Source organism: Phyllobates terribilis, unplaced genomic scaffold, assembly GCF_046119375.1.
Source record: "Phyllobates terribilis strain yellow unplaced genomic scaffold, ASM4611937v1 Scaffold_3__8_contigs__length_932513732, whole genome shotgun sequence".
Classification (NCBI taxonomy): Eukaryota; Metazoa; Chordata; class Amphibia; order Anura; family Dendrobatidae; genus Phyllobates; species Phyllobates terribilis.
The window spans coordinates 524684214-524699885 of record NW_027362763.1 but is presented as its reverse complement, the minus strand read 5'-3'; the positions used below and the strand labels follow the sequence as shown (position 1 = coordinate 524699885).

Here is a 15672-nt window from a genome sequence, read left to right as displayed (position 1 = left end):
CACCGAGCAATTAGGTACAGTAGCTACACTGTTAAAAGAAGAGAGAAGGGAAACAGTGAGAACAAAGAGCTGGCTATAGAAAATAAAGCAGTTTAGATAATCCTTTCTAACAAAAGACGTAATGGGAGTTACCAGTTGAACACCATAAATGCCTTTATTTGTATAACTGCAATCTGTGACCAATTAGGCACAAGTATAGACAAAAAATTATCATTTTATTCTGTCAGGATGCCAGAGTAAAGACTTATATCCTGCTTATCTGTCCCTACGCATTTCATGTGCACGTCATCATCAATGAATATCATGAGAATTCTACTGTCTCCAAATAGGAAACATTCCATTTAGCCGAAGATGACGGTCTATGTGGATTACCTGATGCTCCTTTTGCTCCTGATGCTTCATATGTATTCGCTAGCAAATCATTTTGTATGACCACACTATTTCACAAGGTAGGCATGCAGATTTATTACCCAGTGATTAAAACCTTTTTATAATCTCTATATATCCTGAGTGGCCATAGAGGTGAGTGGATGTTAGGTTTTATAATGCTTAGAATGAATGATGGGATGCGGCTTGTTACAAAAGTAATGGTTTAGAATTAGAATTCTAGCTTGGCATTTTTATTCTTTAGTGAAACATACAAATTTTACATAGTTTTTAGTTTATGTTTATTGTTTGTTTAAAAGGATTGAATTTGGTGTTTAGATACGTTTCCGTATATCATACAGTGAGATGCTGAACACTAATAAATACAATAAAATAGTTTTTTCAAGTATCCTTTTATGTTTTTTGTTAATATTATACCTATTCAATATTCTATTGTGACTGTAAAGAATCAAACTATTTTTCATGTGAATATTTCTGATTTTTGTTCTAACTTTAACATTATAGGTTTGGACTTTTCATCATGTGATTTTTCTCTGGGTTAAGATCTTTTGTATGCTTCTATTTTTTTCTTCTTATATGGCTCTGTTCATATAACCATCTTAACCTGGCTTTATTAGTGCTATGAAATCAATATTAAGTCAAATCCCAATGAATGCTGATAGAACCTAATGACTTACAAAGGGGTCCATTAAAGCTCTAGCATTTTTTATTGCAAGAGTAGAACATACTATTCTTGTTGTGAGAAAACATAACAATCCTAGGGGAATGTGTAAAGTGTATGTGTGAACAAAGCCAAATACTGGCAGGTTGGCTAGGTGTACCAAAATTAAGAATGAAATGTATGCACTTCACGTGGTGCAATTCCAAGGGACAAATTTGTCATACAGAGCTATATTTTAAAAGGGGTAAATAATGATCATGATATTATTATTTATATAATAATAATATTATATTATATTTTATTGTTTTGTTTTTATTACTATTATATTTAGCTCTTTTAAGACTGGACTTACAATTTGCCATGAGTTGGTGTACCTCTATTTCATCTATCTGAACAATGAGATATATACCTAGAATTTTTTAAAGGCTGTTAAAATGTGTGGCCATTCAAGTATTAGTAATGACCGCATCACAGGGCATTCCTGTGATGTCTATAATAGGGTGTAGTTGGAAAGTAAGTACTGGTAATAGGAGTATCTCCCTGTTGAATACTGAATAACCTATCTAACTAGATGCTAGAGAATATAACTCCTTTTAGCACCCATGACAGAGTCACTGGCGATATATGTGAGGGGAGATATGTTTCACTGCGGCTTCAGTGAACTAAACTTACAAATTTCCTCCAGCATGTTATGTGTTGGGGGTTAAACCACCATTTTAAAAGGGAGTGTTTTTTTGTGAATAGTTTTTTGAGAAGAGTGGGAAGTCATTCACCATATCTCCACCTCAGGGTGTGGCTCGGCAAGTTAAATGCTCAGTCACTGTTTTTTTTTCTCTGGTGTGGTCTGGAGAAGGAAGCCTCCAGACTGTGTGTGTGTGGAAGCCAGAGATCTCCACAAAAGGACTTTGTGATGAAACCTTTATGTGCTACCCAGAGTGGGCAAAACCCTGCTCACCTATGGACTGTACTCTACTTTATCTTTTTGTTTTTCGTTACCCTGGAGAGGAGGTGTTTATTTTGTGGAACCCTGCTGAGGTTTATGCCATATATCAATAAACCTGTAGGAAGTTAACCTGAGATGTGTTTCCTGTGTCTGCCTCTGTGAGAGCCGAGCAAGTTGCTTTACCACACACCTTACTACAATATGAAAAGTATTCTCACCACAGGGCTGCCGGTAACCTACTCACCTAATCTGTCTGTGACCTTCAGTTGCCTCTGCTGCACATCCTGCAATTACTTTATGTGGCATGTGCATAATACCAATAGTTATATACGGAGTTCACCTTGATTTGAGAGGCACAACAAAGAAAGACAGGCAACGCTTCATCCCACAATACTACAGTTCCCAAATAACTCACGTATAATAGGATAAATCGTCTTGTCTTCAGTTGGTGTTTAATGGTAAAAGTGAAAGTCCTTAATCCACAATTATACTTAGATCAATAATTCCACAGCACTCACTAAGATGTAAAATAAAATGGTTTACTCTATCAGTGGTATATAAATGTGGTAAAAAAAGCATACTTCCATTTCGTGTACTACAATTACAAGGTGCTGCAGTACATGAAACGGCCGTAGGCATTTTCACCACATTTATATACCACTGATATCGATATAAATCATTTTATTATTAAATCTTGGTGAGTGCAGTGGAATTTCAGCTCTCTGTATAATTATTAATGTTAGAGGCATTCATTAACTTTTTTTTGCAAAACTCCTATTTTCTTCTTTATTACTGTTTTCTGTGGCTATCGATGTTTTAATAATGTGGAAATAAGAAAAAAAACAATAATTGCCATGGAGATTGTGATCTATAGATAATTAACTTAATAATATGACCATTCAGTTTTTAAATAAAAATACCATATAGTATTGTAATAATATTATTAAATAATGCTGTAATCTGGTTCAATAATACCGCTATGAAGTGATTGAATAATAATAGCAGAAAACTATGACTAAATAATAAAACTTTACAGTGACCATATATTACCTCCATACACCACTTTCATGGAATCACACCAAATTAAAAACTATTTTTTCAATCCCTTTCTGAACCATGATGTACATTTGTGTCATGAGTAGGAAGTACTTAAAGGACAAACCCTTATCAATCTGCCCAGGGAGGTGAAACAAAATTGATGCTCACCTTCTGGACCAGCACCACTCCTCCGTACTCAGCACTCCTTCCCAGGACTCATAACATCAACATCTAGTGAAGATGTCACGTAAGTGGTGCAGCCAATCATACCAGTGGGCGATGTAGCGCTGATTACGGTGGAGCAGTGCTTGTCCAAAAGGTTAGTATATTTATATATTTTTGGGTTTATTATTTTTACCTTCCTCAACCCATTAAACAAGAGCAGTAAATGTAAGTCCAGGTGAGGGAGTGGTAAGCTCAGAAATTAAAGAGACAGTCTTTCGTATAAGAGGACTAGCAGAATAATCCATGTCAACTCTTTTACAGAAGGCCCAAACTCATCTGCAACAATTACAAAATATCCCCTCCAGTGCTAAGAAGGGAAGAGCCCCCAAAAGGTGCAAAGTATGCAATGCAGTGTTATTTTATGTTCATGCTGGCCAGTTAAGTAACCATGGGCTTTTCATGAAATGTCTAATTGGGGCCCTTGTACATACAGCATATTGGTCAAAAACAACTGCAATGCTGTTTAACATTTCCATTACAGAGAAATAAATGGATATATGCTTGATGCATGCACTGAGCTGAGGTCACAGGTCCCTCGTTCTAGATGGGGCCAGATTACAAGAGTTTCATTCATGACATGGTCATTAATGGTAATTTCATGGAAAAAGAACCTGTGGGTTGAGACCTGCAGACCCTTAAGTAGCTAGAGGCTGCTGATAAAAAGGAAGAGCAGTGTTCATTGGTTAAGCAAAGTAGATGGTACTTAGGTATGACTGAGCCCAACCAACCCTGTTGGTTAGTTAGCACAATGAGAGGTTGCGAGACCTTCTAAGGATTCCTGCAACAATAAAGTCTGCCAATAAAGACCAAGGGCATGAAGTGGTTCTGAAAAATATAAGAAATTATGTACTGTAGCGTCGGCGTCCCTGCCTCCTGCTAGGCAGGGACGCTGTTCCCCTCACCTCTCCACTCCGTGCCCGGCGTCCTCCTCCCGCTCTGCTGGCAGCGCGCGCTGCTTCCTGGCTACTGTGCTTAGGGCGCGAGCGCGCGCGCTCCCCCTCTCTTAAAGGGGCCACACGCGCCGTCCTAAGGAGTCCCCGGCCAATGGCCGGAGGACCTCACCATCTATAAGGCACCTCCTCCAAAATGGAGGTGCCCGAGCAATGTTGTTGCAAAGCCTTCACTCTGCTTCAGCCCTCAGGTCCCGTTACCAGTTACCTGCCAGTCTCCTGCCAGATTCCTGCTTGATACCTGCCTGATATCCGTTTACCTGCTTGCAAGCCTGCGGTCCGACGGTCTGCCTTCCGACACCTGTCAGTCTGTCTATGGACCAGCCTGCCCGCTCACCTGGGAGCGCTCGCCTGCTACCTGTCTGCTAGCCTACCTGGAGGCTCCGCCGTCACTTGCCGTGACCACCTGCCTGCCCAGAGACTCTTGCCTGCTCACCTGGGAGCGCTCACCTGCTACCTGTCTGCTAGCCTACCTGGAGGCTCTGCCGTCACTTGCCGTGACCACCTGCCTGTCCAGAGACTCTTGCCTGCTCACCTGGGAGCGCTCATCTGCTACCTGTCTGCTAGCCTAACTGGAGGCTCTGCCGTCACTTGCCGTGACCACCTGCCTGTCCAAAGACTGTCGCCCGCTCACCTGGGAGCGCTCAACAGCCACCTGCCTGCTGTCCTTCTACCCAGAGACTGTCCCTGTCACTTGCCGTGAGAACCCGTCCTTCTACCCAGAGACTGTCCCTGTCACTTGCCGTGAGTACCCGTCCTTCTACTTAGAGACTGTCCCTGTCACTTGCAGTGACTACCTGCCCGTCTTCCCTGGGAGCCACCCGCTTCCTTACAAGGACCGCCCCCTTGTATAGTTGCTCAGAGGTTCCGCCTCCCAGACCCGTTACAGTTTGCTCGGGCCATGGAACCCGGTGGCACCCAAGCTCCCTCGCTCTTGGACCTATGTCATGAACTGTCCCGTCAGAGGTCCCAACAGGAGTCCATCCTGAGTCATCTGCGGAATGTCAACTCTCGCCTGGACACTCTGACTGCTCCACCAGCAACCACCGCTAGTGTCATGACTCGCAGCCCGGCAGCGCCGCTGCCCACCAATACCATGGCTTCCTGCCCCGGACCCCGGCTTTCTGCACCTCCACGCTTCGGAGGCGACCCCGCTCAAGCTCTGGGCTTCATAAACCAGTGCACCCTGCACTTTGAACTCCTGTCCCACCAGTTTTTCTCCGACTGGGCCAAAGTAGCCTTCATCATGTCCCATCTCACGGGGGAGGCACTGGCTTGGCTAAATCCTCTATGGGAGAGAGGAGACCCCCTGGTGTCCAACCTGCCAGCCTTTCTCACGGCTTTCCGTAAAGTCTTCGACGAACCCGGACGGGAGACCTCATCCGCATCATCTCTGCTACGCCTCCATCAAGGAAATCTCACCGTGGGCCAATATGCCATACGGTTCCGTACCCTTGTTTCGGAGCTGGCCTGGGATAATGACGCCCTGGTGTCTGTCTTTTGGGAGGGTCTGTCCGGCCGTATTAAAGATGAACTCGCCGGTCGGGACATACCTACCACTCTCGACGACTTAATAACTCTTGCCACCCGGATTGACATCTGGTTCCAGGAACGCGCCAAAGAGGTCACCCGTGAGAGGAGGTTTCCACGTCTAGCCTCAACCTTTCAGAAACCTGTCACTTCTCCCGCTACTCCCCAGGCGCACTCACCCGAGCCTATGCAGGTCGACCAGACCAAGATGGTCAAAACCCGTCAAGAGCTACGCCGTGCCGAGGGGAGCTGCTTCTACTGTGGCAGTAAGGAGCACCGGATCCGTTCCTGCCCGGAGAGGTCGGGAAACGCCTGTGTCTAGGATCGCTCAGAGAGGTCGTCCTAGACAAGAGTAAACCCTCTCCATCTCTGTTGCTGACGGTCTCTATCATCTGCGGGGAGAACCGTTTTTTTGAACTAGCCCAACTTGACTCTGGAGCTGCCGGAAATCTCATTTCTCAGTCTCTGGTAGAGAAATACCGCATTCCCACCAAACCTCTAGCTGTACCCTTATCTGTCGCTGCCGTGGATGGGGGCCTCTTACCACATCCCATCCAACTCATCACCGAATCCATAACCCTGCAGGTGGGAATGCTGCACTCTGAGAGCATCTTCTTTCATGTTCTGCCTGGACTCTCTCACGCTCTCTTACTAGGCCTACCTTGGCTTCAGAGACATGCACCCGTGCTTGATTGGCAGACCGGAGAAGTCCTTCACTGGGGACAGGACTGCCATAAGACTTGTTTAGTTCCCGTCCATCCTGTCCGTTCTTCTCCTACTCCAGCCAATCTACCTGGTCTTCCGGCTCCTTATTGGTCGTATGCGGACGTCTTTAATAAAAAGGAGGCAGAGACATTACCCCCTCATAGACCATACGACGGCCCAATCGACCTGATGCCCGGCGCTACTCCTCCCAGTGGGCGCATTTACCCTTTGTCCGCTGCTGAGACCCGATCCATGTCAGAATATATTGAGGAGAATCTGGCCCGGGGATTCACCCGGAAATCTACTTCCCCGGCGGGAGCAGGCTTCTTCTTCGTCAAAAAGAAGGATGGCTCACTCCGTCCCTATATAGACTATAGAGGCCTTAACCAGATCACGGTGAAGAATAAATACCCCCTTCCGCTCATTCTGGAGTTATTTGACCATCTGAGGGGGGCTAGAATCTTCACCAAGCTGGACCTCCGTGGGGCGTATAACCTGGTCCGTATCCGTCAGGGGGATGAATGGAAGACGGCATTCAACACCCGGGACGGCCACTATGAATACCTGGTAATGCCCTTCGGTCTCTGTAACGCTCCCGCCGTCTTTCAAGAGTTGGTCAATGACATCTTCCGGGACCTTCTCTACTCCTGCATAGTGGTGTACCTGGACGACATCTTGGTCTTCTCTCCGGATCTCCCCACACACCGGAGGGATGTTCGTCAGGTTCTGCTCAGGCTCAGGCAGAATCACCTCTACGCTAAATATGAGAAGTGCCTCTTTGAGCAGACCTCGCTTCCGTTTTTTGGCTACATAATTTCTCAGACCGGCCTACGAATGGATCCTGAGAAACTGTCTGCCATCGAGAAGTGGCCTCGACCAGAGGGGTTGAAGGCTATTCAGCGGTTCCTGGGCTTCGCCAACTACTACCGCCTCTTCATACCGCACTTCTCTTCCCGGACTGCCCCAATCTCTGCGCTCACCCGTAAGGGCACTAATCCCAGAGAATGGCCGCCCGAAGCTGAGGAAGCCTTTCTTTCCTTAAAACAGGCTTTCTCTTCCGCCCCGGTGCTGCATCGCCCAGACGGCAACAAGCAATTCTTCCTGGAAGTTGACGCCTCCTCCTCTGGATCAAGGTTAAGTGCTATTGTTTTCTTACTAATGGATATTTATATTCTGATTACTATTCTCTAGTTATTTGAAAAGGTATAGGGACTAATAATGATAAGTGTATTTCTTTCTGTCTACTATTATGTACATCTATGACAGATAGAGTCTGGACCTGATACTTTGATATAGATATTATGCTTTTTCAAATACCAATACTTAAATCCCATTTGATGTATGGGGAGACATCTACCTGGGTGGGATTCTGTTTTTGGAGCCCCTTTTGAGGTATATAGCTGGATTATCAAAGTGGAGCATGTGTCCATATTTGACTGCTCTGGCTGCTATTTGATTTGATTTGGCTATGGAAAAACAAGCACTGTGCTCCTCTACCCTAGAGCATTTATGTTTACCCGACCAAATGAATTTGGCCATCTATAATCATTGACTTATTATCGGCTTCTGTACTTATACGTTCACTTTTTCTACCCTTTCTCACTATTGTGGTTTTGTTTAATTTAAGACAAGGGTCCTTGTAGGGACATTAGGGATACCGACGTTGAGCGGGGGCGCCACAAAGTACAAATTAGGGTGCCAACCTCCGCTGTCAGGTAGGGACAGGATTTAGGGACATAACAGGGACAGCTTTAATCTGTATTCCCTCCCGGTCGGTGTATTACCTGATTCTATATGTCCTATCATTTAGAGTATTATTGTTGTTTGTCTATGGACTCTTAGGTCCTTTTTAGAGATTATTAATAAAAGTTATTTTTTAGGGGGGCTGTGTGTCTGCTGGTTGTCTCTATTTATTAGGCCCCTCATGTGATATTTTGTTTAGGTGTTTAACTGTATGGTAGGATACCCAGGAAGACCCCACTTCTTACCTCGAGACATAAAAAAGCCAGGCTGGAGTTTGCCAAAACTTACCCGAGAAAGCCTAAAATGTTTTGGAAAAATGTTCTCTGGTCAGATGAGACAAAAGTAGAGATTTTTGGGAAAAAGCATCAACATAGAGTGTACAGGAAAAAAAAAGAGGCATTCAAAGAAAAGAACACGATCCCTACAGTCAAACATGGCGGAGGTTCCCTGATGTTTTGGGGTTGCTTTGCTGCTTCTGGAACTGGACTGCTTGACCGTGTGCATGGCGTTGTGAAGTCTGAAGACTACCAACAAATTTTGCAGCATAATGTAGGGCCCAGTGTGAGAAAGCTGGGTCTCCCTCAGAGGTTATGGGTCTTCCAGCAGGACAATGACCCAAAACACACTTCCAAAAGCACTATAAAATGGTTTGAGAGAAAGCACTGGAGACTTCTAAGGTGGCCAGCAATGAGTCCAGACCTGAATCTCATAGAACACCTGTGGAGAGATCTCAAAATGGCAGTTTGGAGAAGGCACCCTTCAAATATCAGGGACCTGGAGCAGTTTGCCAAAGAAGAATGGTCTACAATTCCAGCAGAGCATTGTAAGAAACTCATTGATGGTTACCGGTTCACAGTTATTTTGGCTAAAGGTTGTGCAACCAAGTATTAGGCTGAGGGTGCCAATAATTTTGTCCGGCCCATTTTTGGAGTTTTGTGTGAAATGATCAATGATTTGATTTTTGCTTCATTCTCTTTTGTGTTTTTTCCTTGCAAGCAAATTAAATGAAGATAATAAGACCAAAGAATTTGTGATTGCAATCATTTTCAGGAAGAAACTGAGTATTATCTGACAGATTTGCAGGGGTGCCAATACTTTTGGCCACCACTGTAAGTTCATGCTCAAAACCTATAACTCTGCCCTTCATCTGGCCAAACAGTCCTACTTCACCTCCCTCATCACTTCACTAACTAGCAATCCAAAACAATTTTTTGAAACCTTACACTCCCTCTTGAGCCCTAAAGCACAGGCCCCTATCACCAACCTCAGCAGTGAGGATCTGGCCACTTATTTACTAGAAAAAATCAACCACATCCATTAGGACCTTTCAGTCCAATCTCCTCAATCTCCACAGTGCCTGGATCCCTTTCCATGCACCATTTCAAGCTCACTTGCCTTCTTTGTGCCTGTTACAGAAGAAGAAGTTGCCCAGCTCCTTGCTTCTTCTCAACCTACAACCTGCAACTGTGACCCTATTCCCTCACATCTCATGTAGTCTCTTTCACCAGTGGTCACCACTCACCTAACTAAAATATTTAACCTCTCTCTTTCTTCAGGTATCTTTCCCTCCTCATTTAAACACACCATCATAACCCCTTTACTTAAAAAACTATCCCTTGATCAGAACTGCACTGCTAACTACAGACCTGTCTCTAATCTTCCATTCATCTCTAAACTCCTGGAACACTTGGTCCACTCTCGTCTAATCCGCTATCTCTCAGATAACTCTCTTTGCGCTCTTTACACTCTACTGAAAATGCCTTACTAAACTCTCTAATAATCTATTAACAGCTAAATCCAAAGGTCACTGCTCCCTGCTGATTCTTCTGGATCTCTCTGCTGCATTTGACACTGAGGATCACCAGCTCCTGCTCACTATGCTCCGCTCTATTGGGCTCAAGGACACCATTCTCTCCTGGTTCTCCTTTCTGACCACTCCTTCACTGTATCTTTTGCTGGCTCCTACTCCTCTCCTCATCCCCTTACTATCGGAGTTCCGCAGGACTCAGTCCTAGGCCCCTTCCTCTTCTCTCTATACACAGCCCCTATTGGACAAATAATCAATAGATTTGGGTTCCAATATCATCTCTATGCCAACAACACTCAATTATCCACCTCTTATCCTTACATCACCTGAACCCTAATACAAAATACCAAGGATTGTTTGTCAGCTGTCTTTAACATTATGTCCTCCCTCTATCTTAAAATGAATCTCTCCAAAACTGAACTTCTTGTGTTTCTATCCTCTACTAACCTAACTCTACCAGAAAGTGAAATTACCTTGGAAGGTTCAGCCATAACTCCCAAGCAGCACGCCCAGTGCCTTTGGGTTATATTCGACACTAAACTTTCCTTTATTCCCTATTTCCGATCACTCATCCGCTCTTGTCACCTGCATCTTAAAAACATCTCCAGACTCTGACCTTTTGTCACCTATGAAACTGCTAAAACTCTTATTGTCACTATTATTCACTCTCGTCTGGACTACTGCAACTCTCTTCTGATCGGTCTCCCTCTTACCAAACTTTCTCCTCTCCAATCCATTCTGAATGCGGTATTTCTGTCCAGCCACTTCACTGATGCCTCCATCTTGTGCCAGTCATTACACTGGCAACCTATTCGCTGCAGGGTCCAATATAAACTCATTGCTCTCACCCACAAAGCTCTCCACAGTTCTACACCACCTTATATCTTCTCTCTCATCTCTGTCTATCGCCCTACACGTGCCCTCCATTCTACAAATGAAATAAGGCTAACATCCCCCATAATCCGAACCTTGCACCTCTGTCTCCAAGACTTCTCTCGTGCTGCACCAGTTCTCTGGAATGTAGTACCCCAAAGGATCCTACTGATACCTAGCCCCCACATCTTCAAGCGCGCTTTAAAAACCCATCTCTTTAAACAAGCCTACCACCTCAACTCAGTAAAGTTACTTTCCCCTGTTCCCTCCCTCTAAATATTATTCAGAATCTGTTCCCTACTATTTATCTGTCTCCACACCCTCCATGCACACGATAACTGCACTCGATACTTGATAATTGCACTTAAACATACCGGCTGATGACCGGATCATGCAGCCTTATATGAAAATCCCTATTTATTATAATTGCTAGACCTTAAATAACAAGCACTTTTCACCTATTGTGTCCCCCTATTCCCTTGTAGATTGTAGGACCCTCAATCCTAGTGTAACTGTTTAAACTGTCTTACCTTGTATTAAATTTATTCTCTGTATATGTCCCCGATTAATTGTAAAGTGCTGCGCTATATAAATAAAAATTATTATTATCATTACTTGAAAGAGAATATAGACTGCTCTCATGTACTTGTGCTGCTAAGTACAGTGCACCATAGACACCTGGAGCAACTATGGGCAGGGATTATACATGAGTTTTATGGCCCATTGGGTGAATGATTTGAGCAACAGTGATGCAAAAACAAATTGGACTGCCATTGCCACGTCGTGATCCCCTGGCATTCGACGCCGCATACAGTATATTGGAGCATCTGTATGAGCAGCGTAAGGCAGTGATGGACTACTCGTATAACAAAAAGAAGCCAAGCAGGAGCATGGGTTACCTTGAGATCTACCATAGACAGCTGAAGATGGTCATATGTCGCCTAATGAGGCCCTTTTTTATTGAATAGCCATGCTTTTGGGCCCTCATTATAAAAGCAAAATGGGTCATTTTTTCTTGTGTCTGAAAGGGAGTACAAATTGTCCATTTTAACGATAAGCCGTGTTACCTGATCTACAAGCTTTTGCCAAATGATACCTGCTGACCCCACAACTGCCCAGGAGACCCCTCTGCGATCCCCATAGACCCAACCCTCCCCCACCTGTTAGGTCTACAACTAGTAGCTGAGGCAGCAGCATCAACAGCTACTGCATAGTTGACATGATGAACCAGATATTTTATCTGCCAATGTGACAGCCCGACAGACATCTGCAAACAGAAATGCACCAGTTGAACAGCCAGGACTATTTGTACCTAAACTACAGTACAGACCAAAAGTTTGGACCCACCTTCTCATTCAAAACTATGAATTAACATATGTGGAATTATACACTTAACAAAAAAGTGTGAAACAACTGAAAATATGTCTTATATTCTAGGTTCTTCAAAGTAGACACCTTTTGCTTTGATGACTGCTTCGCACACTCTTGGCATTCTCTTGATGAGCTTCAAGAGGTAGTCATCGGAAATGGTTTTCACTTCACAGGTGTTCCCTGTCAGGTTTAATAAGTGGGATTTCTTGCCTTATAAATGGGGTTGGAACCATCAGTTGTGTTGTGCAGAAGTCAGGTGGATACACAGCTGATAGTCCTACTGAATAGACTGTTAGAATTTGTATTATGGCAAGAAAAAAGCATCTAAGTAAAGAAAAACGAGTGGCCATCATTACTTTAAGAAATGAAGGTCAGTCAGTCCGAAAAATTGGGCAAACTTTGAATGTGTCCCCAAGTGCAGTTGCAAAAACCATCAAGCGCTACAAAGAAACTGGCTCACATGAGGACCGCCCCAGGAAAGGAAGACCAAGAGTCACCTCTGCTTCTTAGGATAATTTTATTCGAGTCACCAGCATCAGAAATCGCAGGTTAACAGCAGCTCAGATTAGAGACCAGGTCAATGCCACACAGAGTTCTAGCAGCAGACACATCTCTACAACAACTGTTAAGAGGAGACTTTGTGCAGCAGGCCTTCATGGTAAAATAGCTGCTAGGAAACCACTCTTAAAGACAGGCAACAAGCAGAAGAGACTTGTTTGGGCTAAAGAACACAAGGAATGGACATTACACCAGTGGAAATCTGTGCTTTGGTCTGATGAGTCCAAATTTGAGATCTTTGGTTCCAACCACCGTGTCTTTGTGCGACGCAGAAAAGGTGAACGGATGGACTCTACATGCCTGGTTCCCTCCGTGAAGCATGGAGGAGGAGGTGTGATGGTGTGGGGGTGCTTTTCTGGTGACACTGTTGGGGATTTATTCAAAATTATAGGCATACTGAACCAGCATGGCTACCACAGCATCTTGCAGCGGCATGCTATTCCATCTGGTTTGTGTTCAGTTGGACCATCATTTATTTTTCAACAGGACAATGACCCCAAACACACCTTCAGGCTGTGTAAGGGCTATTTGACCAAGAAGAAGAGTGATGGGGTGCTACACCAGATGACCTGGCCTCCACAGTCACCAGACCTGAACCCAATCGAGATGGTTTGGGGTGAGCTGGACCGCAGAGTGAAGGCAAAAGGGCCAACAAGTGTTAAGCATCTCTAGGAACTCCTTCAAGATTGTTGGAAGACCATTTCCGGTGACTACCTCTTGAAGCTCATCAAGAGAATGCCAAGAGTGTGCAAAGCAGTCATCAAAGCAAAAGGTGTCTACTTTGAAGAACCTAGAATATAAGACATATTTTCAGTTGTTTCACACTTTTTTGTTAAGTATATAATTCCACATGTGTTAATTCATAGTTTTGATGCCTTCAGTGTGAATGTACAATTTTCAAAGTCATGAAAATACAGAAAAATCTTTAAATAAGATGGTGTGTTCAAACTTTTGGTCTGTACTGTATGTCCTTTTGCAGACACATACCTTGATGCCTAAGCCTGTTGATTAGTGGTTCAGCAGATTTAATCAGTAGTAAGAACTGGCCCTGTTTGTTATGGGCATATTATCTTCTCCAGCCTCCTGTGTGGTGTCATATATTCAGCGTGACTGGTGGCTTTGCAAGTGTGTCTACTTTCAGTTACCTATGGCTTATACCGATGATTAAATTCCATCTTCCTGACTTTCTTTTACACTGTTCTGCTGTTGCTAGTGCTGATGGGCCACACTTAGCGAGGCATTTACTCGTTGTCCATTATGACATCTATATTGTAGTACTACTGCTGTTGTGGCTCCCTTTGCGAGCCGTACACTGCCAGGCATCTCCATGCCTGCTTTGACATCATTTTCTGTTGTGTGTCTTATGCCACTGCCACTGCCACTAAACGACCATGCCAAGCCACACATCGCTTGGCTGCACACAGTTTTATTTAGTCTTATATTGTAGTACTGCTGCAGTTGGCGCTTCCATTTGACACTACACTGCCAGACATCACCTTGTCTGAATTTTCATTTTTTTCTACCTTGTACTGTACGTTCTGCTACGGCCAATGCCATGCCATTGCATACCACACCAGCCACACATCTCTTGGATGTCCAGTTTTATAGTGCTATATTATACTACTGCTTACATGGCTAATGTTGGTGGCCAGACAGTTCCTTGCTTGCCCTTGTTATTTTTCTACCGCAGGGCTTCTGCTGCTGCCACTGCACAGGCACATCAGTAACACATTTCTTGGCAGCACTCTGTATATTCTGATGCTAGACTGTACCGCTGCTAGAAAATGTACTCTCTTAAGGGTAGGTAAACATGAAACAAGCTTTTTTAAAAGGTTTGTTGACAGGCCATTGGTTCTTTGCTTTCCTGTGCCCTAAAAAAGTGATAATTTTTGGATGACTTGATAAAAGCCTTTGTAATTTGTTAATAATTTTAAATCATTTTGAGAATAGAATACCTGTTATGGATCCCAAAAAAGGTAAAATATTTTCAATCCTAATTGAGAAGCCATTACTTCTTCACTTTCAAAACAGAACACTTGCTTTTGCTCCCTTAATAAAGGGATCAATTTCGGACAGGTTCTGAAAAAAACGAATGCTTCTTCATTTAGCAAAGAAAAAAAAGCTTTTGATACTTCCCAAACTTTCCACCCCAAGTAAAAAAGCCACAGCTTCTTCTTTTTGTCCAGCTTGTTTATAAACACTAGCAAAGCAGACGTCAGCCTCCAAAAGGTGGCCATTAATACAATTTAAGTAGCCTAAAAAGTTTGATGCTGCAGTATGTTTTTATATAGGCTATTGGTTACCACTTACCACCTAGGGAGCAATTAGAGGCTTGTAGTAATGAGATTTGTAGAAAATTTAGTAGAGTTTAACAACTTCAAAAATTCTAAAACCTGGAGAATTAAACGTTCCAAACTCATCTCTACTAAGTATCTCAAGTTTATATAGTTTTTAATTATAGTCTATATTGACATAATTGGTTCAAAATGCATTTATTCAATGTTCACATATATCTTAGCGCGCTTTGTCGTTATATTTGTTTGTATGGTAAAGTATAATATGTTTAAAAAAAAGAAAACAGAGAATTACTTGGATTAATGGAACCACTGAAAGTTATTATAACATAAAATGTCAACTGCAAAATTTTTAAAATGGGGTTACATCACAAAACTACTATAGGCTGTGTCCTTAAGTGATTTATGTTTTTAAACAGATATTAATTGTTTGAAAGGAAATACATGGATTTATGTGATATAGCAAATGAAACATTGTCTGTACTGGTTAATAGATTAATAATTAACAGCTTTTGTGTCGCAAGTAACAAAGCTGAAATGAAAAGAAATGAATACATGTTATCAACCCATTGTTTTTAATGACGTAG

The 15672-nt window shown here is 43.3% G+C and overlaps 1 protein-coding gene across 2 annotated transcripts in view; it reads left to right on the top strand.

Moving 5' to 3' along the window:
- The first annotated feature begins 273 nt into the window (after positions 1 to 273).
- LOC141258214 (trace amine-associated receptor 1-like) overlaps positions 274 to 15672 on the top strand; it is a 28483-nt gene continuing 13084 nt past the window's right edge. For both annotated transcript variants that reach the window (XM_073673222.1, XM_073673224.1), the window contains exon 1: positions 274 to 449. The gene's annotated coding sequence lies outside the window, so the exon portion shown is untranslated. The remainder of the gene's footprint in view (positions 450 to 15672) is intronic.